The sequence below is a fragment of the Chiloscyllium punctatum genome, chromosome 39 (assembly GCF_047496795.1).
Source record: "Chiloscyllium punctatum isolate Juve2018m chromosome 39, sChiPun1.3, whole genome shotgun sequence".
In the NCBI taxonomy this organism is placed as follows: Eukaryota; Metazoa; Chordata; class Chondrichthyes; order Orectolobiformes; family Hemiscylliidae; genus Chiloscyllium; species Chiloscyllium punctatum.
The window spans coordinates 42,713,904-42,736,047 of record NC_092777.1 but is presented as its reverse complement, the minus strand read 5'-3'; the positions used below and the strand labels follow the sequence as shown (position 1 = coordinate 42,736,047).

Sequence of the window (22,144 nt, the reverse complement as noted above, 5' to 3'; positions counted from 1 at the left end):
TTGACATAAAAAAAAAACCAGTTTCCGACCCAAGCTCCTGCAAGACAGACGGAGGAAATGGAAGAGGAGGGATCAAAGGAGGCAGAGCAGTGGATTATTGTCAAAAACAGGAAGAGGAAACCTCTTGAGGGCCCCAAAGCCACCAAGCGAAGGGGGAAGAGACACCTACAAGATGAGGATACAGGCAGCTCCTCCGAGGGTGAGGACGGGCGCAAGAAGGGTCGCCACCGGAGGAAGAGGCAGAGCGCCGTGGGGAGAAAGGAGGGCAGCACCGCCCAAGAAGGAAGCGTCGATCCCTCTGAGGGGATGGGTGAAGGCCTCCCCCTACCCTGTGAGAACCAAGGGGTACCCACCAGCCCACAGCTCCAGGTAACTGGGAGCAGTGGCCCTGTGACAGCCCTGCTATCAGATGGAGAATGGGGCGATGCGGACACTGGGTCCGACACGATAACACCAGAGCGGGGAAATGACTCCAGCGTGGAGCTGGACAGCTATCTCAGCCCTGGGAAGGTCCAGCAGTTTGCTGTCACCACGGAGATGCACGCAGCTACCCCACAGGGGCAAGACCAGAAGAAAATGGACACTGGTAACCCTGTAAACTGGTAAAATGGGGTTTAAAATTGCCAGCATAAATGTGCGTAGCATTAAATCGGCTACGCGATGTGTTTCAACGCTGGCCTTCCTGGCCAACGTCAAAGCCGATGTCCTGTTTCTGCAGGAGTGTGGGATACCGCACCTCAGCAGTTACAGTAGATGGTCGAGCTTGTGGGTCCATGGGCCGTCAGTTTGGTCGGGGGGCAATGATAACCGCTCTTCAGGCCTGGGTATCCTGTTGCGGGGAGGCAACTTCACCATCTCTGAGGTTAAGGAGGTGGTGGGCGGACGGCTCCTCGTCGCAGATGTTAAATACAGAAACGCTCCCATGAGACTAATCAACATGTACGCCCCAGTGGGTAAGAGTGAACGGTTGGCCGTCCTGCAACAGCTTCCACTGCTGCTGGCTACGTCCAGGCCGGTCATTCTGGCCGGAGACTTCAACTGCATCATTGTTCTTCTCTGACCACTGCCTCCTGCTGGCCAACTGTCACCTACAGGACGAACAGCGGGCGGGCAAGGGAACGTGGAAACTGAACACTAAGCTGTTGACCCCGGGAAACATCAAAGAGCTCAAGAGGGATTACACAGATTGGAGAACCGTGAAGCCCCTCTTTGAGTCTCCAGCAGACTGGTGGGAAACGGTAAAAGGGAACATCAAGAGGTTCTTTATCCTCAAAGGTGTCCAGGAGGCGAGAGAGAGGCGGGGAAAACTGTCCCAGCTCCAGGAAAGTATGCAGAACCTGCTCCTGCTGCAGACGATGGGGGTCGATGTCACGGAGGACCTCCAGGAGGTGAAGGGCCAGCAAGCCTCGCTCTTTGCCTCGGAGGCCTCCAGGATAATCTTCCGGTCCAGGGTCCGCTCGGTGGAGCAGGACGAGACGTGCTCACGTTTCTTCTTCCAGAAGGTGCACAAAGAGAGCTCCGTGCTCAGCAGCCTGAAGAAAGAAGATGGCTCGGTAACGTCATCTCAGGCTGACGTCATGAGGATCAGCAAATCCTTCTATGCCAGTCTGTATGACTTGAAGCCAACCGACAGCGCGGCCTCCCAGTCGTTCCTGTCCTCTATCACGGAGGTCCTAGACGACAGAACACGAGAGAGGCTGGACCAGCCGCTATCTCTGGATGAGCTGACCAAGGCCCTCAAGTCCTTCGAAAAGCATAAAACTCCCGGAAGCGACGGCTTACCAGTCGAGATTTATTCCGCTCTTTGGGACTTGATCGGCCAGGACCTGCTGGAGGTGTATGTCAGTATGCTTCGGGCAGGTACCATGAGTGAATCCATGAGGAAAGGCATCATCACCCTCGTCTACAAGCGGAAGGGGGAGAGGGAGGAAATTAGAAATTGGAGACCGATCTCACTGTTAAATACAGACTACAAAATCTTGTCAAAGGTCATCGCCAACTGGGTCAGGTCTGCTCTGGGATCGGTGATCCACCCGTACCAAACCTGTGCTGTACCGGGCAGGTAGATCTCTGAGAGTCTTGCACTCCTCAGGGATACGATCGCCTACGTGCAGGACAGGGGGGTGGACACCTGCCTCATCAGCCTGGACCAGGAGAAAGCCTTTGACAGGATATCGCATACATATATGACGGATGTCCTCTCCAAAATGGGCTTTGGGGAGGGAATCGGAAATTGGATCAGACTGCTCTACACCAACATTGTCAGTGCAGTCTCAATCAATGGGTGGGAATCAGATAGCTTCCCTGTAAGATCTGGAGTCAGGCAGGGATGCCCCCTCTCACCCACCTTGTTTGTGTGTTGCATAGAGCCATTTGCCGAATCCATCAGGAAGGATGCGAGCCTGAGAGGGGTGACTATTCCTGGCAGCGGGGGCCTACAAGTTAAAGCCTCCCTGTACATGGATGACGTCGCTGTTTTCTGCTCGGATCCGCTGTCCGTGCACAGACTCATGTGCATCTGTGACCAGGTAAAAACAATGACTGCAGATGCTGGAAACCAGATTCTGGATTAGTGGTGCTGGAAGAGCACAGCAGTTCAGGCAGCATCCAAATAGATTCGAAATCGATGTTTCGGGCAAAAGCCCTTCAAACGGACCTCGGGGGCCAAGGTAAACCGAGGCAAGAGCGAGGCCATGCTCTTCGGGAACTGGGCCGACCAATCCTCTATCCCCTTCACCGTCAGGATTGACCACCTGAAGGTGCTGGGTATTTGGTTCGGGGGGGCTGGGGCGTGCGCCAAAACCTGGGTGGAGCGGATCAGGAAGATGAGACAGAAACTAGGCAGATGGGGGCAACGGTTGCTGTCCATTGTGGGAAAAAACCTGGTCATCAGGTGTGAGGTACTCTCAGTATTGCTATATGTGGCACAGGTCTGGCCTATCCCCAGAACCTGTACCGCCGCAGTCACCCGGGCCATCTTCCACTTCTTGTGGAGATCAAAGATGGACCGGGTCCGAAGAGACACAATGTACAAAGACCGGTACAATGGGGGAAAAAACACGCCCAATGCCACCCTCACCCTGATGGCCACCTTTGTGTGTGGCTGCATCAAGCTGTGCGTGGATCCCCAGTACGCAAACACCAAGTGTCACTACGTACTGAGGTTCTACCTGTCCCCGGTGTTGCGAAGGATGGGCCTGGCCTCGCTGCCGCGGAACGCTCCGAGTAGTTGGACCGTTCCGTATCACCTGTCCTTCGTGGAGAAATTTATGAGGAAAAACACCTTTGACCACAAGTCCATCAGGAAGTGGTCAGCACATAGTGTCCTTGAGACCCTTCGGGAAAAGGAGAGGGCGGATCCTGTCGAGCGGTTCCCTGAGCAGACTGTCAAAGCCATTTGGCAGAATGCCTCATCGCCAGAACTTTCCAACAAGCACCAAGACATGGCTTGGCTGGTGGTGAGAAGGGCTCTGCCTGTGAGATCCTTCATGCATGCCCGTACTCTCTGCCGCACCGCACGCTGCCCTCGAAGTGGCTGCGGTGGGGACGAGACTGTCACACACTTCCTTCTGGAATGTGCCTATGCAGAGGAAGTCTGGAGACGAATGCAGTTGTGCTTGTCGAGGTTCGTCCCGAGCAGCGCCGTGACGCGGGACTCCGTGCTCTACGGCCTGTTCCCCGGGACTCACACCGAGACGAACATTAACTGCGCCTGGAGGATCATCAACTCGGTGAAGGACGCTCTCTGGGCGGTCCGAAACCTGTTGATCTTCCAGCTGAAGGAGTTGACCCCGACTGAGTGTTGCAGACTGGCACATTCCAAGGTCCAAGACTACGTGTTGAGGGACGCGCTGAAGCTTGGGGCAGCTGCCGCCAAGGCACGGTGGGGAAAGACCACTGTGTAACATCGGCCTGCCTAAAGAAGAACAGGGGGCCCATGCGGATGTTTTTTTTGGGCTCTGCTGATGCCTCAGCCAAATATATGTGCATAAGATTGAGAAATGCACAGACCTGTATATAACAATGATAAATTCTGATCTGTGTATATAAATGTTGACATATGTATGGCATGACCAAATGTACAGACCATCAAATCATTTTATGAATAAAGTATATTTTTGAAATTTAAAAAAACAGTTTTCGAATTGCTAGATCTGATCAACGTCTGACCCATTTAGCTTGATCCTGACACACAACAAGATGGAGGGTATCTTCAAGTAAAAATGGAATTTTGTTTCTACACAAATGACGACAATCATTCTGAACAGCCATCATGGATAGATGCATCTGCAACAATTAGACAATTGGTGATGACAATGTCAAGTTGACATTTGTCTGTATTTGATTTCCTCACCATATATCATGGATGCAGTCCAGCAGCTCTGATTTTAGGACTAAGCCAGCTTGGTCAATACTTGACTCTTAGTTTTGGACATTGTGGACTCCCATCCAGAGTACATTCTGTGCCCTAGCCACTCACTGTACCTCCTCAAGTGTTCCTAATTTATCAACCAAGATGGAGCAGTAGGTAGTAATCACCAGAAGATTTCCTTGCTCCTGTTTGACCTGATGCCATGAGTCTTCACAGGGTTCACAGTCAACATTAATGGCATGTAGGACAACTCCTTCCTAATGACACGTTAATGTGTCACCATCTTTGACTGGTCTGTCCCCACGGTGAGACAGGACATTGCCAGACATGGTGATGAAAGTGTCAGGGACATTGTCTGTAAGATATGATTCTGAGAGTATAATTGTCAGGACATTGCTTGATTACTCTGTGGTCCAGTTCTCCCAATTTTGGCCTAACCCCTAGATGCTGGTAAGGAGGACTTTGCCGTGTTCACAGGGCTGATTCTGTCATTGTTTCTCATTCCTTGGTTGCGGCCACATGAGCCAACTGTCTTCTGCCCTGGTGGGATTCAAACCCACATCCCAGAACATTCACCTGAGTCTCTGGATTACTCATCTAGTTACATTACCACTATGTTTAAGAGAAAACTAGCTAGAAATGTAATAATGGAAAGCAAGAGGTTATACAGACATTTAAAAAGAAGGGAGTAATGAAAGTGATGTTGGTTCTGTTCTGAAGTATAGAAGGATATAGGTGTTCTGCTGCATGAATAACAAAAAGCAAGTATGCAGATATGGCATTTAATCCCAAAAAGTGAATATAGGGAGTTAAATTGGAAGCTAAAAGGCAGGACGAGCAGATTAGCAATCTCAGATTTGTTACTGGTGCCACGGGCTAGTGAGGCTAGGAACAGAGAACAAGCGCAGATGAACACATGGCTGCAGAGCTGGTGTAGGAGGGACAGCTTCAGATATGTGGATCATATGTAGATAGATGGACTAGAGGGGAGGCCATAATGGATTTGGTGCTTGGCAATGAACCAGACCAGGTGTCAGATCTGTCGGTGGGAGAGCATTTCGGTGACAGTGATCACAACTCCGTGGCCTTTACTATGGTCATGGAGAGGGATAGGAGCAGACAGTATGGGAAAGTATTTAATGGTTTGGCAGGAACTGGGGTGCCTAAATAGGGAACAGGTATTCTCAGGAAAATGCACAACAGAAATGTGGAGGTTGTTTAGGGAGCACTTGCTGACAGTGCTAGATTGGTTTGTCCCACTGAGGCAAGGAGGGGATGGTAGGGTGTAGGAACCTTGGATGACAAGGGATGTGGAACATCTAGTCAAGACGAAGAAGGAAGCTTACTTAAGGTTGAGGAGGCAAGGACCAGACAGGGCTCTAGAGGTAGCCAAGAAGGAATTGAAGAATGGAGTAGGAGAGCTAAAAGGGGGCATGACAAAGCTTTAGCAGGTAGGATTAAGGAAAACCCTAAGGCATTCTACACTTATGTGAGGAACAAGAGGATGGCCAGAGTGAGGGTATGGCGGATCAGGGATAGTAGAGGGAACTTGTGGCTGGAGTCAGATGAGGTAGGGGAAGTCCTTAATGAATACTTTGCTTCAGTATTCACTACGAAGAGGGACCTTGTCATTTGTGAGGACAGTGTGAAACAGGCTGATATGCTCGAACAGGTTGATGTTAAGAAGGAGGATGTGTTGAAAATTTTGAAAAACATAAGGATAAATTCATCCCTGGGGCCACTTGGAATTACCCAAGGTTATGACAGGAAGTGAGGGAAGAGATTGCTGCGCCTTTGGTGATGACCTTTGTGTCCTCACTGTCCACTGGAGTAGTGCCAGCTGATTGGAAGGTGGCAAATGTTCAAGAACATTGTTCAAGAATGGGACTAGGAATTACAGACCAATCAGTCTTACGTCTGCGGTGGGCAAATTATTGGAGAGGATTCTGAGAAACAGGATTTATGATCACTTGGAAAACCATAGTTTGATTAGAGATAGTCAGCATGGCTTTGTGAGAAGCAGGTCACGCCTCAAAAGACTTATTGAATTGTTTGATGATGTGACAAAACACATTGATGAAGAGGGAGCAGTGGATGTGGTGGACATGGATTTTAGCAAGGCATTTGATAAAGTTCTCCATGGTAGGCTGATACAGAAAAAAAGAGAATTGGGATACAGGGAAATTTGGCTGTCTGGATACAGAATTGGCTGTCCCAAAGAAGACAGAGGGTAGTAGTAGGTGGAAAGTATTTAGCCTGGAGCTTGGTGACCAATAGTGTTCCACAGGGATCTGTTCTTGGACCTCTGCTCTTTGTGATTTTCATAAATGACTTGGATGAGGAAGTGGTAGGGTGGGTTAGTAAGTTTGCTGATGACATGAAAGTTGGTGGAGTGGTGGGTAGTGTGGAGGGCTGTTGTAGGTTGCAATGGGACATTGACAGGATGCAGAACTGGGCTGATAAGCGGCAGATGGAGTTCAACCTGGAAAAGTGTGAAGTGATTCATTTTGGAAGGTCGAATTTGAATGCAGAATACAGGGTTAAAGACAGGATTCTTGCCAGTGTGGAGAAACAGAGGGATCTTGGGGTCTATGTCCTTAGATCCCTCAAAGTTGCCACCCAAGTTGATAGGGTTATTAAGAAGGCATATGGTGTGTTGGCTGTCATTAGCAGGGGGATTGAGTTTAAGAGCCGCGAGGTTACGCTACAGCTCTATAAAGCTCTGGTTAGACCACACTTGGAATATTGTGTTCTGTTCTGGTCACCTCATTATAGGAAGGATGTGGAAGCTTTCAAAAGGGTGCAGAGGAAATTTACCAGGATGCTGTCTGGACTGGAGGGCATGTCTTATGAAGAAAGATTGAGGGAGCTAAGGCTTTTCTCATTGGAGTGAAGAAGGGTGAGAGGTGACTTGATAGAGATGTACAAGATGATGAGAGGCATAGATAGAGTGAATAGTCAGAGACTTTTTCCCAGGGTAGAAATGGCTATCACAAGGAGGCATAATTTTAAGGTGATTGGAGGAAGGTTTAGGGGAAATGTCAGAGGTCAGTTCTTTACACAGTGCATGTTGGGTGTGTGGAATGCACTGCCATCTGTGATAATAGATACATTAGGGGCATTTAAGTGACTTTTGGATAGGCACATGGAATATAGTATATTGAAGGGTTTGTAGATTAGTTTGATATTAGAGTTGGATAAAAGGTCGGCACAACATCAAGGGCCAAAGGGCCTATACTGTACTATTCTATGTTCTGTGTTAACCAAGAAGACTAATGGAATGCTATCCTTTATTACAAGATGAATTGAACAGAGAAATAAGCATAATGTGTTTCACTTGTACAGAGCACTGGTGATATTATGTCTTGAATACTGTGCGCAGTTTTGATCTCCTAAACTAAGGGAGGATGTAAATGCATTGGAGAGAGTTGAAATGATCTTTGTTCAATTGATACCTGGAATAATTGAGTTGTCTTAGAAGGCAAAGTTGGATGTGCTGGACTTGTTTCCACTGGAGTTTATAGAAGTGGGGACTAAGTTTACTGAAGTGCATGAGATCCTGAATGAGCTTGATGAAGTGAACAGTAAAAGGATATTTCCTCTTGTGGGTTAGTTCAGTTCTAGGGGCTCACTGTTTTAAAACCGGGGTTCCCCTTTTAGGTCCAAGATGAGATATTTTACTTTCAGAGGGTTGTGTGACTTTGGAACCCTCTGCCTTAGAAAATAATGGAGGCATGGATCATTGGAATTTTTTAAAGGTAGAGTTAGATAGATTCTTGTTTGGCAAGAGAACCAAAGGTTCATCAGGAGTACATGGGCCTGACTTGGCCTGATGGCAGAATTCAGAAGCTCACAGGAAACCTCTACCCAGTATGTTTGAATTGAAAAAATTGAGATTGCCATTCATACCTTCATCATCAAAAGTTTTTGAAAAGTGTCATCCTTTTTTTTTCATTCTGCTCTCTGCCTGCTCTCTCTGGCATGATTGAAGACTGAATTGTGGCTGAGAAGGGAAGCCTGGAGTGTAAGACCACATAAGTATAAATTGGAAACTGCTGGGGAATTCAGAAAAGAGAGATCATGGAAAGAGGGAGGGGGACTGCAGTAAGTGGGAAAGAAACTGTGGAGATGGCTAGATACTGGGGAGAGAAATAATGGAAAGTGGGGAAGGAGTCAATCTTTTTGGGGATGTGACAGTTGAAAGTTTCAGACATTCATTGTGATGAGGTTGTCAGCTAATCGCTGGTAAAGAGTGATTGCAGCAGAGGGATCTGCTTGAGGAGCTGGGTGTAAAGCACTTTTGCTCCCCTGACCTGGAAAAGTACTTCCTTGCTGAATCTGGCAGCTCTCAACTTCTTTCACGGAATTGCTGAGTTTCCGTAAGCCAAACTGACAATCTTTAACCATCTCTCGATACTTGAACTCAGCGATTTGCTAATGTATCCCAATAAAGTTTAAATCAAAGGGTTTTTATTGTAAATGAATTTTAACAATTAAAATTCCAGTTACTGAGAGGCATTGCATTGACATGGAAATAATGCATGTTTTTGTTGTAAACCAACATTCAGTTATCTTAATCAAACCACCAAATTATCACTTTTAAATACATGAAGGATTTTTAAAATCAAATGTTGCCTGACTTGCTGGCAAAGTTTTACATTCCATGATATTCCAAAGGATTTAAGCAAAAACCAGACAAAAAAAAAATACTTTCCAAAGCAGGCACAATCTGTGCCAGAATTGGCAACTGTGGCCAAATGGAAAGTCTGCCCCCCCCCCCACCGTTTTGAATTGTATAGTGTTTTAAAGGAAAAATTTAATATTGTCGTTATACACCCAGTTAAATATCTGCTATTAATAACACACAGACTGACAGAAAATCACATTTGGCATCAGTATGCTATGTGTCTTTTACTTATTATTGACACAGTATTGGAATGTAGCAGAATGTATTGTGTGGCTAACTGTTTGAGTTAGTATTTGAACAGTATTAGCAACACAAAGTTGAAAGGTATCTTTCCAATTTATAGAATGTAGTTAAACATGGCAAGTGACAATTATCAATGTTATTATAAAATATTGACTGTCTCTGGTTTTACACTGCTGTTGTGGGACATTTGATATTGGAAAGGAACACATCTTGAATTATTTAAATCATGCCATGTTCTCCCTCTCTTGACATCCTCTGAAGGGCCAATAAAGGCAAACTTGAAAGAATATAATCAAAAATTTGCATTTACTTTCCACCAGAGATCAAGCACAACCACATAAAAAAATGCTCTAGTCTCCTAAAACTGTTCTTTATTCCAGGATCATGTGAAGATGAGCCTCAACTTCTTTTCTCTCCTGCAAACCGTCTCCTTAAACCTGTCCCTTTCACCTTCACTTAAGGGCAAGGAGCTCATAGATTTCCATGTTGCTAAAATGAATAACATTCAATCAAGAGCTTCTGCCTTGCTCTTTCTTCCCATTAGCAACCAGACCAAACTCCCTCTAAAATTCCCCCTATCCTCGCCTTCAATTTGCAAATTTCACTGGTTTCTCTCCTATTTCCCCTCATGCCCCCTCATAGCTCACCTTGTCCATGAGACCCACCTCTTGCTCCTTTAATCCTAAATTGCTGATGACCTTAATTCCCTTCCTTAACTCCACACAAGTTAATATTGTAATTAGTTGTCTCTGGTCAGTTATCTTCCCTCTGTCTTCTAATTCTGTTGACACCAACTCTCTCCTAACAAAAAAAACCCTTGACATCACCATTCTTGTGAGACATCATCCTATTTCCAACCTCTTTTTCCTCTGCAAAGTCCTTTAATCTGTCCCAAATCTATGCCCATCTTTCTTGAAACTACATATTTTAATTAGTCTTGAGTGCAGATACTGCGACAGATAGAGAAGTGCATTAAATCTGGATCACATCTCACTAAAGATGAATGTGTCTCTGCATAACTTAAGTTGTTCCATGTCTTTTGAATGAGGTGATTTAATAAGTTGTATTAGAATTCACATGAATTCAGTGAGCTATTCCTTGGTTGAAAACAAAGTCAGTGACAGTCCAATCTGTGACAGTCTGTATATAGACATATAAATATAAACAGTCACCATATAATTCACCAGCAACTGGAGGGCATTTGGTTCAGCATGATATGTTTGCAAAGGAATGTATTAGCTTTCTTCACAATTAATAAATTATTCCACTTTTTGTATGCTGCAGTCAGCATGGTGCTGCCAGTTTAAGCTTTGTAATTTGATGGACAATGTTTTTACTGCAATTTGATCAGTGCCAGATAATGATATGAAATTGGAAACAACAGCAAGAGCTAAAGGAAAGATAACATTGGGAGCAGACCTCAAACAGTAGCAGGTCTCCCATGGTTTCTTTTTCAACAATTCTTCAGTTAAATGGAAGTTTATTAAGCTGTACCTTTCGCTGAAGCATGCTAGCTAGAAAACAAATAATGTTTTTATTCTTACAAGGAAAATGGACAAGTTTATATTTTCCCACGTAATGCTCAACCTGCCAGATCTTTGCACACTCTCTTAATCTACCTCTCTTCCACTGCCTCCTTATCTTTGCTTCACAACTTAATTTCCTATCCATCTTTGTCTCATCATCAAAGTTAGCCAGCATAAGTTGCAAACAGTTGAGGTCCCAGTACTGATCCCTCTGGTACACCACTAGTTATGTCCTGCCAATCAGAAAATTACCTATTTATGCAGACTCTGGCTCGTGAACAGGAAACAATCTTCTATCTGTGCCAATATATTAAACCATCCCCTTTTATTTCTTCTATTTTCTACAGCTACTTTTGATGTGCCACCTTATCAAATGCCTTATGGAAATACAAGTACAGTACATCCAGTTCTCCTTTATCTACAGCACATGTTGCTTCTTCAAAGAACTGCAGTAACTTGGTTACACATGATTCTCCTTTCACAAAACCATGTTGACTCTGCCTGATTACCTTGAACTTTTCTAAGTGCCTTGCTATAATGTCTTTAACAATAACTTCTTTCATCACCTTCATGACAAATATTCAATTAACTGGCCTGTATTTTCCAACTTTCTGTCTCATTTTTGAATAAAGGAGTTACAGTATAATAAAAGGAGCTACATTGTAGATCGCATATAAAGGAGGGAACTAGAAACATTTAGTTTTTCCTCAGATAAATAATTCCAAATTCCTTCTCCTAAAAATAATGCATTTATACTAAAGCTGCTCACTTTAAAAAAAGCCTTTCAACAAATAAACGTGTGCAAGTATGACAGAGCCAGAATTTACAGAACTACGTGATATATTATACAGCCAAGTGCATAACTATACAATGCATTGACTGAATTAAGTTGAAATATTGTTTCACGGCCATCAAAGCTTCATCATTAACAGACACTTTATGACTATTATTTTTAAAAGTTTCAAAAATAATAAATCAGACTGCCAAACATGCATGGCCATTATACAATTTGCAGCAATTTCTGCAAATAATAAAATGTGCCTGCCAGCTGAAATAATACTTTGGTCACAAAAAGGTGGAAAGCTTAAATTCCTGTACTGAGTATAATACTTAAAATGAAGGAGTCACTCAAACATTATTAAAAGAACCAAGGTTGACTCAACAATTCTTAAAATACTAGCCACATATACTAGCCTCCCCTCTTTATAGGTACCAAGTCAGTCCTTATTCAGTTACAGTAGCATTATTCACGATCATGCCCAATGCTCACACATTATGAACTGAAACCATATTTAAAATTCACTCGTGGGCATGAGTGTCTCAGGCTGGCCAGCACTTCTTGCTGGTCCCTTGTTGCCCTTCAGAAGGTGGTGGTAAGCTGCTTTCTTGAGCCACTGCAATTTGTGTGCTGTAGGTAGACCTACAATGCCACCAAAGAAACAATTACTGTTTATTTCCAATGTTGTAAAATTATATTCTCTTTGACATTTCAGCTGCATCCAATTATGGCTAACTTACTTAAAATCAGGGAACCAGTATTAAATTTGCACCTTTTTAGTCTACATCTTTCCAATACATAGCACTTCAATCCAAAATGAATGCACTCAACATCTACAATTAGTGGAAACCAAGAGATCAATGTTACTACTTGCTATATCTACAATTCAACACTAAACACAAATATTTCATACACTAAGTACAAGCCAAATCAGCTTAGACAAGTCTCAGCAACTGAAATGCTATTGGCAAAACATTATTTGATGAGGTACATCCTGTTGTGCTCAGTTCTTTTCAACATCAGGCAATGAGAGAAGATTGGGATTTCGTCAAATGGTTTCAATTAAGTATAAAAACAGAACAAACCCGCTTGCACATTTGCCTAGAGACTTGACAAGTCTTGAATCTGGGGGAGAAAATATCAGATTTACTGTGTTTCCTTTCCCATTGACATTTCTAAATACAAAAGTAAAAAAGATTACTCTATTTGTGACAATTTTCTGCAAGCCAACAAAATCAAATTAAAACTCAATCCAACAGAAACATTTTGTTGTTTCTTTGAGCCATAGCAATAAATTTAGAAGCTAGGAAATATGGCAGATGGAGAGTACTGTGGAAAAATGCGAAGCTTTCACTTTTAGCAGGAAGTATAACAAAGCAGATTAGTATGGAGAATGACTACAGAATTCCAAGGTGAAGAGGAATTTAGGCATTCCATTGCATAAGTCACAAAATACGCAGGTCCAGCACACAATCAATAAGGCCAATGGTATGCTCACCTTCATTATGAAAGGATAATAAAATAAAGAACTGAGGATGTTAAAGATCTGTAACTAAAACAGAAATTGTTTGAGAATCTCACCTGGTCTGACAGCATTGGGAAATTACAATTAATATTTTCAGTCCAGCGACCCTCCTTCGGAACTGGAGGAGGTAAGAGTGGGCTGTGTGTGACCTTTGTGGATACGATAGCCTAATGTTCGATATGAGGTCAAGGGAGAGATAAGTGGAGATGTCTGAAAGCTGGCGCTCAGTCTCCCCCAATGTACAGGTTATTTGATTAATTTTGTTATCACATGTACCAAGATGAAGTGAAAAGAGTTGTTTTGCATGCTATACAGGCAGGTCGTACCATACAAAGTGCTTCAGAGTAGCAGAACAAGCAGAACAACGAATATAGTGTTACAGCTGCAGCAAAGGTGTGGACAGAGATCAGAATTACCATTTGAGAGATCTGTTTCAAACTCGGATAATAGGAGGGAAAACAGCTGTTTTTGAGTATGTGAACGTCAGTAAGTTAGACAACAACAGCACCACTCTTGTTGACAGACTTGATTACAAAGACAGGGTTAGATGTGAAGCACTGTGTGCAATCAGTTCAGAGGAAGATAGGTTCCAATGGTGAGGAGGGGGTTCGCGCAGAGAAATTAAGGTGACAGAAATAATGTCAGCAGTTCTCAATGAACAAGCTGAGTGCAGGTAAACATACAGGGGAAGAGATCCAGGTAAAGGGGGAGTGTTGGAAGCAGGTGAAGGGGATTGCAGGATGGTGAGAGGAATCCTGTCCAAAGAAATGGACATGGAAGCAAAAGCAATGTAAGAAGGGTTCAATGTCATGTTTTGCTGAAATTCATCGAGTTGAGGGCACAGAAGGCCGAAACTAAGTTCTTTGTTGAATACAGGACATTCTGTATCACAGACTGGAAGGTGAGAAGTTATAGCAAATATCAACAAGAGTTGGGACTAGGTGAAGAAAAGGTAACAGAGGGAAGGGAAGGGTCACATTAACAATGTTAACTCTGCTTTCTCTCCACAGATGCTGCAAGACCTGCTGAGTTTCTCCAGCAATTTCTGTTTTTGTATAAAAATAAAGATGTCATATTTCAGTTAAGTGGTGCATTTGAAAGACCATATCTTGAATATTGTGGGCAGTGATGGTCTCCTTATTTAAGGACAGATGTTCATGCATTGCAGGCAATTTATTTAAGGTTTACTGGACCGATACCTCGAGGTATCTTATAAGGAAAAGTTTGAAGGGCTGGGCTTGTCGTAGAAGAGTGAGGGGGTGACTTGGTTAGAGTTTATAAGATTCTGACTGGTCTTGACAAGGTGGATGTGGAAAGGATGTTTCTTTTTGTGGGTGAGTCCAGAACTGGGGGTATTGATTCAAAGTTAAGGGGTAACCCTTTCAGAACAAATATGAAGAATAATTCTTTCTTCAGAGGGTTGTATGACTTTGGAACTCTCTACGTCAGAAGTCTGTGGAAGTTGGATCATAGAATCGTAGAGATGTACAGCACGGAAACAGTCCAACTCATCTCTGACAACCAGATATCCTAACCTAATCTCGTCCCATTTGCCAGCACTTGGCCCATATCCCTCTAAACCCTTCCTATTCATATACCCATCCAGATGCTTTTTAAATGTGGCAATTGTACTAGCCTCCATCACTTCCTCTGGCAGCTCATTCCATACACGTACCATCAAATGTGTGAAAAAGTCACCCCTTAGGTCCCTTTTATATCTTTACCTTCTCACCCTAAACCTATGCCCTCTAGTTCTGGACTCCCCCACCCTTCTTGTTAGGCAGGGTAGGTCATGGTTTATTGGGGATAGATGGAAATCTGGAGTTCGAAACACAAACTGATCAGCTATGATCTTGTTGAATGACACAGCAGGGTCAAGGGACCAAATGGTTTATTTTTGCTCCTATTTCATATAATAGGTTAATATATTAAGGGCTCACAGTCATAACAATTTTGGTCTCAGTATGTTACTATTTAAATATTATCCTAACATTTAAATTGATGTGAGTAGCTGGATACTTCCACCTCTATTTGACTAGGTACTAGTTTTAATAGCCTATTTCATTTACAGTGATAGAAGAACAACTACAAGTTAATTTTAACAGAGCATTATTGTCTGGACAAACTATTGTTTATTGCATGTTAGCAATTAGAGCAATTAACTGTAGCTTGATATGCATTCCTCCATGAATTGGAGACATTCATTACACATCTGTCACTTCAAGATCCAGAGATATTCTCTCCAATTCCCCATTCAAAGCCTTTTGATGTTTTCTAATTTGGAGGGCCAGCATGGACTTGACAGGCCGAATGGCCTGCTTCCACACTGTAGGAATTCAATGGTTCTATGATTCTACTTCAGTGCAGGCATGTAGCTTTTTTGAGGGATGCCATCCTTAGGATGAGCAATTAAACAAAAAGTCCCAATAGGCATTCTTCTTAGATTCTATCATATGATTAAAGAATCACTAATCTGGGCAGCATTTCTCTAATTATCTCTGAGATGATCACGTTGAACCACTGTGGTCCATATGGTGTAACTATACCTATGGTCCAATTAACAGGGAACTTGAAAGATTTTAAACCAGAAACCGTGAAGGAACAATGAGACAATTTCAAATCAGGATGGTTTGTGGTTTGGAAAGGATCTTGGTGTACCATTTTGGTCTACAATCCAAAAATAAAAAAAATACAAAGATGTGATCTTCACAGCAGTATTTGACTGAGTTTGGTATCAAGGACCCCAAGCAAAAATAAATCCAATGGAAGTCAATCAGAAAACTCTCCATTGATGCAGTCCTGGGACATAGGAAGCTGGCTGTGGTTGTGGAAGCCAATTATCTCAATGCAGATTATCATTGCAAGAGCAACTCAGGCTGCATCTTCAGCTGTTTCAATTATGACCTTCCCTCCATTATGGGGTGAGAAGTCGGAATGTATACTGATGATTACATAGTGTTCAGTCCCATTTACAATTCCTTAGGTACTAAAGCAGTCCGTGACTTGTAATACAATGTCTGGACAATATTCAGGCTGGTACTGCTAAATGGTAAGTAACATTTGTACAGCACAAGGGTAGCCTATGACATCCGCCATGACAGAATCTAACCATTCCTGTCTGATATTCAATGACATCGTCATCGCTTTTGCACCCCCACCGTTAATATAGTGGAGAATTTGTAAAAACATAAGTGGCAGACATAAGAAAACCAATTATTTTGTCCAATTCTCAAAAAAACTTCAGAGACATTGTAAGGGAAATAAACAATCCAATATTTTGTACAATCAGCTTCAGGTTTCTACTTCAGAGCAAGCAGCTGTCTAGCTGAGGCAAAGCATACTGCTTTTGGTCCTGCTCAGCCGCTCTAACACACGAAACATTATTCAGAAATAGTAATTGTACAAAATCATTAGATAATTTTAACAGAGTTTATGAACATTATAAAGATCCATTAATTCTGATACACACAATCACCAGAATGTTATGTTGCAGCAGGAGGTGGTTTGCTCCATTGTGTGTGCACTGGACACTGAAATTAAAATAACTGGTGCGTAATTACTGAGGTTATCCATGCATCCTTTCTTTTAACAAGGACCTGATGTTTACAATTCTCTAGTCTTTTAGTACTTTTTTTGAATCTAGCAAATGCTGAAAGATTATAGCCATTGCCCTTCACTCTCACTATGTTAAATATCCTGAGGTACCAACAGCCTATCCAGCACTTCTTCCTTATCAATTTTGAACCCTTCTAGTATTATCTGCCTCCTTGGTAAAATCAGATGCAAAGTATTCACTTAGTACCTAAGCCATGACTCCTGTGTCCATGGGTAGATATCCTTTCTAGTTCCTGATGTGGCCCATTCCTCCTTTTACTGCTCTGAAACTTTTAGAAGACTTTGGGACTCCCCTTGATATTAGCTTCCAGTCTTCTTCTCATAATTCATCTGCTTCTCTCATATGCTTTTTTTTAACCTCCATTCTGAACCTTCTATATTCCTCTTGATTCTCAATTGTATTTCCTCCCTGACACCTGACATTAGTATACTTTTTTCTTTAAGTTAATTTGTATTTTCCTTTGTAACCCAGATAGCACTAGTTATGCTTGTCTTACTTTTCCCTTTTGTGGGAATATACTTCAGTTGCATCTGACCCATGTCCTCTTTGAAGGTAGCCAATTACACAATTGTAGCTTTTCCTGCCAATCTTTCATTACATGCTATCATGCCTGACTCTATCTTGCTGCATTGAAGTCAAGATCTCTCCCAAATGATTTTTTTTCTCTCTGGAGTGACTATTTTCAGTATCCAGAATCATCCTAAACGTTCCCCCACCGATACTTGATCCACTTGGCACAACTCATTTCCAAGAATCATATCCAACAGTGCGTTCTTTTTTGTTGGTCTGGACACATGGTCTTGTGGGAAAATCTCTCAAATACAATCTAGAAACGCTTGCTGCTTGCTGCCCTCTACACTAGCAGGGTTTATTTGATCAATCTAGTGTGGGCAGAGCAAGCCTATTGCATTTGATAAGCTCAGCACAGAGGAGATCAAGTCCTGGTGGGGATTGCAAGACCAGCATGGCTAAGCACTTAAGAAGGACTATAATGTTGAATTTGTATCTTTATTTCTTTATTTTTCTACTTTGTACCTAAGATTTTGTACCTAGGTACCTTTGTGTCTAAGATGGCACCAGGATTAGTGACTTTGTGCACTTTTCACTGTACTCTTGTATCCCTGCACTTGAGTACACATGACAATAAAATTTAATTCTGGTAGTTGAGTAATTAATTATTCCATTATGTTGCCATTCTCTGCAATTTTCCTGTAGATTTGTTTCTCCACATCTTTTACTGTAGTTGGTAGCCTGTAGACCACATTGAGCAGTGTAATTGCATCCTTTTTATTCCTGAGCTCTAGCTTCATCAATTTTCCTTCAACCCTCTAGAATGTCCTCTTTCACCAGAACTACAAGGTTCCTGTTAACCAGTATTATCAGCCATCCTCCTTTCCCTCCTCTTCCATCTAGTCACAACATTTTGAACCCAGGAGTATTTAGCACACAGTCCTGCCCTTCCTTGAGTCAAATCTTTGAAATCATGACATCATATTTTCACATAGCAATCTGTGCCTGTAACTCCCAATCTAATTTAATATTTTCCATTCAATCACAGACATGTTTAATAAACCTGACCTCATTATGTTCTCCTTTACTCCGAAATTATGTATTCATTTACTACCCTTTATGCTCATCTGTTTCTCCAAGTATTTTATGAACCCTGATATCCTTCTGTCATATTCTCTCCTGGTTCCTATATCTTTGCCAAGTTAGTTTAAAGCCCTTCCAACAGCACAAGCAAAATGTTGCAGAAGGAACTCAGTTCCAGCTCTGTTCAGGTATAATATGTCTATGCATATTTATTTTGCTTTTGTAATCCAAACTTTTATGTTTTGCAAGTTTCCAATTGTGCTGTATATTGTCAAATTTTGGCTGACTGTCAATTTCAAGTTTCACAGAGAGGTTCTTTATGTAAGACACAGTGAAACTTCTCACCATATAATCCCAATCTTGCCTCATTAACTATCTCTCTCTCCCCTATGGTGAAACTTGCATCCGATGCCAGCTCTATTCTACCTCTCACCCTGCTCAGAAAAATCTCACCATTACCAGGATATCCCAGAACAGCCCATATTTCATGGCGCCAATACCATCTTGAAAGGGCATTGTGCACCCAGATAAGCACTAAGAGTCAGGAACTGTTCTGCACAGTGACTGACATTTGCACCGGACATGGAAGAAAAGGAGAAATTGCTGTGTTGCTTTGCAGACAGAGACCTGGAGATTCTGATGGATGGGGTGATGCAGAGAAGGGCCATCCTCATCCCCCAGTACCAGCAGTGAAGGCCAAAACACCAGGCCCTGATAGCCTGGGTTGAGGTTGCTGCCCGGGTCTTGGCTGCCTGGAGAAGTGTCCAGCAATGTAGGAAGAAGGTCAATGATCTACTACACCATGCCAGGAGCAACCATCTTCTCTCTGCTACCTCATACTCACTCTCTTTCTGTGACAGCTCACACCTCCCACCAATGCTCTAACCACTCCAACACACACCAATCTACATGCCCTGTGTAATGTCTACTCAGTAATTTGAGAAAAATCGCCATTTTCCCTCCATTTGCATCAGCACAAAAAGGTGTGCCACCCTCTTTCATCTCACTCATCCCTGCCTTCCTCTCATTCCAGGAAAAAAAATCTGCCCATAGTACAGTAAAGATGCATAGTGGGCTACCAAAGCTTTGGCTTCTTGCCCCTTTAGAAGGAGAAGGGCCTGACGCTGACTACCCCAACTGACTGACTGACCATGCCCAAGCAACTTTACTGGTAATGGAAGCTGCCTTTGACATGCTGAGCTGGGAACCCCTGATTGAATGGTGTCTCCCTTGAAGTGACTGAGGACTGCTGACAACCATAACAAGCTTCCTGCTTTTGTGTCTGCTCTAAACAGGAAGGCAAGACAGAAGTGCTGTCAGTTTGGAGGATCTGCCTGAGGAGCCAAAGCGTAAAAAAGGGCAATGCAAGGCAGGGATGCAATGAGCATTCAGGAGGGCCCACATTGACTGTTTGCTAAGAGAGCAAGGAAACAGCCCTGAGAGGCAGTCTGGTCCAGTGTGTAAACTGGGTACTTGTCCTTTGAAGCTGCATTGCAATGCTAGTTGCCAATGAACCCCAAAGTGCAGAAGTGCAAGCAGATCAGAGAGTTACCATGATAATTCTGATAGGCTGATGTATTAGATGTCAGCATCTGTGGAAAGGGATATATGTGGCTGATACCCTGGAGCATTCCCTAAACATGTGACTGGGTGTCTAAGATGGCAGCCTGGATGAGTAAGTAGTGAGCTGGCCTTGCCATGTATCCACTTAGGCTTTCATATGGGAATTGTCAATGTCTCTTTTCCTCATGACAGGTGGTAGGATAGGATGTTGCATACTAATAAGGTGAGATTCAGTGTTAAGGAGGTTGTTATCAAACAATAATCCCCATTACTAGGCATCCCACTGCTGCATAATGAGAACCTCATCTCAAAGCCTGGAACTTATTTGAAAAATGCAGCTAGTTGCTCCCAATGTCAAGGTCGGTCTCATTGGATTTCTCTCACAATTCTCTCAGTTTTCTTGCTGTAGGCTATGTTATTTAAGTCCCTATAAAGTTCTGCATGTTATATTTTCTCCCTTATGCATTTATCTTCAAAGTGTTCTTTAAAGTTTAAAATTATGCTAAAGTCTTGCTTTAATAAGTACAGTTGACAGTATTTTCTTGATGTTACAAATCCTTACCAAAGATCAATTGAGTCAATGGGCTGGAGTGGTAGATGGAGTTTAATTTGGATAAGTGCAAGGTATTGCATTGAGGAAAACAAACAAGGGCAGGACTTTCACAGAATCACTACAGTGTGGAAACAGGCCATTTGGCCAAACAAGTCCACACCGACCCTCCAAAGAGTATCCCACCCATTCCCATCCCCCTATCTTATCTCTGTAACCCTGTGAACTCATGGATAACGCACCTAACCTGCACTTCCTGGACACTATAGACAATTTAGTGTGGCCAATCCACCTAACCTGCATTTCTTTGGACTTATACAATGAAAAGCAGGGCCTTGGCTTGTGTTGTGGAAGAGAAACCTAGGGGTTCAGGTACATAATTCTTTGAAGTTTGTATCACATATATATAGGGTGATTAAGAAGAATTTTAGCACCCTTGCCTTCATTGCTCAAACCTTTGTGAATAGGAGTTGGGACATTATGTTGAGGCTATACAGGATCTTGGTGAGGCCTCTTCTGGAGTACTGTGTCCAGTTGTGGTCACCTGTTATAGGAAGAATATTATGAAGCTTGAGAGGGTACAGAAGAGATTTACCAGGATTTTGCTGGGGATGGAGGGTTTGGGTTATGGGGAGGGGATGGAAAGGCTCACTGGAGCATCAGAGGTAACGGGTGACGTCAGAGATTTATAAAATCATGAGGGGTACAGATAAGGTGAATGGCAGGTGTCTTTTCCCTGGGTTGGGGGCTTTCAAGACTATGTGCATATTGTTAAGGTGAGAAAGATTTTAAAAAACACTTGAGAGCCAATTATTTTTACACAGAGTGGTTTGTGTGTGGAATGAGCTTCCAGAGGAAATGGTGAATGCAGGTAGTTACAATGTTTAAAACACATTTAGATAAGTACATGAATAAGAAATGTTTGGAGTGAACAGGCCAAGCCCAGGCAGGTGAGATTAGCTTAGTTTGAAATTATGGTCAGCATTGACTAATTGGACTGAAGGGTCTATGCTGTATGGAATGTTATTGCATGAGTATTCCTAACAGGCTTGTTTCCACTTATCAAACAAGAACAAAATTAATACCTTCATTGAAACATATTGGTTTATGATTCCATTAAAGTAACACAAACAATAATAGTTGAGAATAACTTTGTTTATTTAATGGCCGTTAAGCACTGAATGCTCCGAATCAGTCAATACACATCTGATGTGTAGTCATTATATATTGTATGCAAATGTGACAGCTAATTTATGCACAGGAATGTACTATTCAGAGCAATGAAATAAATGAGCAGTTACTCTGTTTTGCTGGTATTGGTTGGAAGTTAAATATTGACCAGAACACCAGGAGATTTCATCTGTTTCTTTTTGAATAATGTCATGCCATATACTCAAACAGGTAAACATAGCAATGCTTTAATGTCTCAACCAAAACATGGCACTTCCGATAAATGCAACAATTTCTCAAAAAGTAGAGAAGTGTCAGCTTAGATTGAGAGATCATGTCTTGGATTGTAGATTGAAACTATAGCCTGACATAAAGGCAAGCATGATACCGTTGGTGCATGGTATCATATAGCTTTGTGAATTTGCACAAGTAATTTGATACGAGTGTAATAAACACTTAGTAATATCCCCAACAGTGATTTCTACAAGTCTCTTAAAAATTTTGTGAAATATCACCAAAAT

The 22,144-nt window shown here is 42.7% G+C and overlaps 1 protein-coding gene and 1 long non-coding RNA gene across 9 annotated transcripts in view; one reads left to right on the top strand and one right to left on the bottom strand.

Moving 5' to 3' along the window:
• LOC140463992 (uncharacterized) overlaps positions 1-22,144 on the bottom strand; it is a 69,192-nt gene that overhangs the window by 23,922 nt on the left and 23,126 nt on the right. The window lies entirely within an intron of this gene.
• The window catches only part of sdk2b (sidekick cell adhesion molecule 2b), a 951,812-nt gene that overhangs the window by 919,882 nt on the left and 9,786 nt on the right, over positions 1-22,144 (top strand). The window lies entirely within an intron of this gene.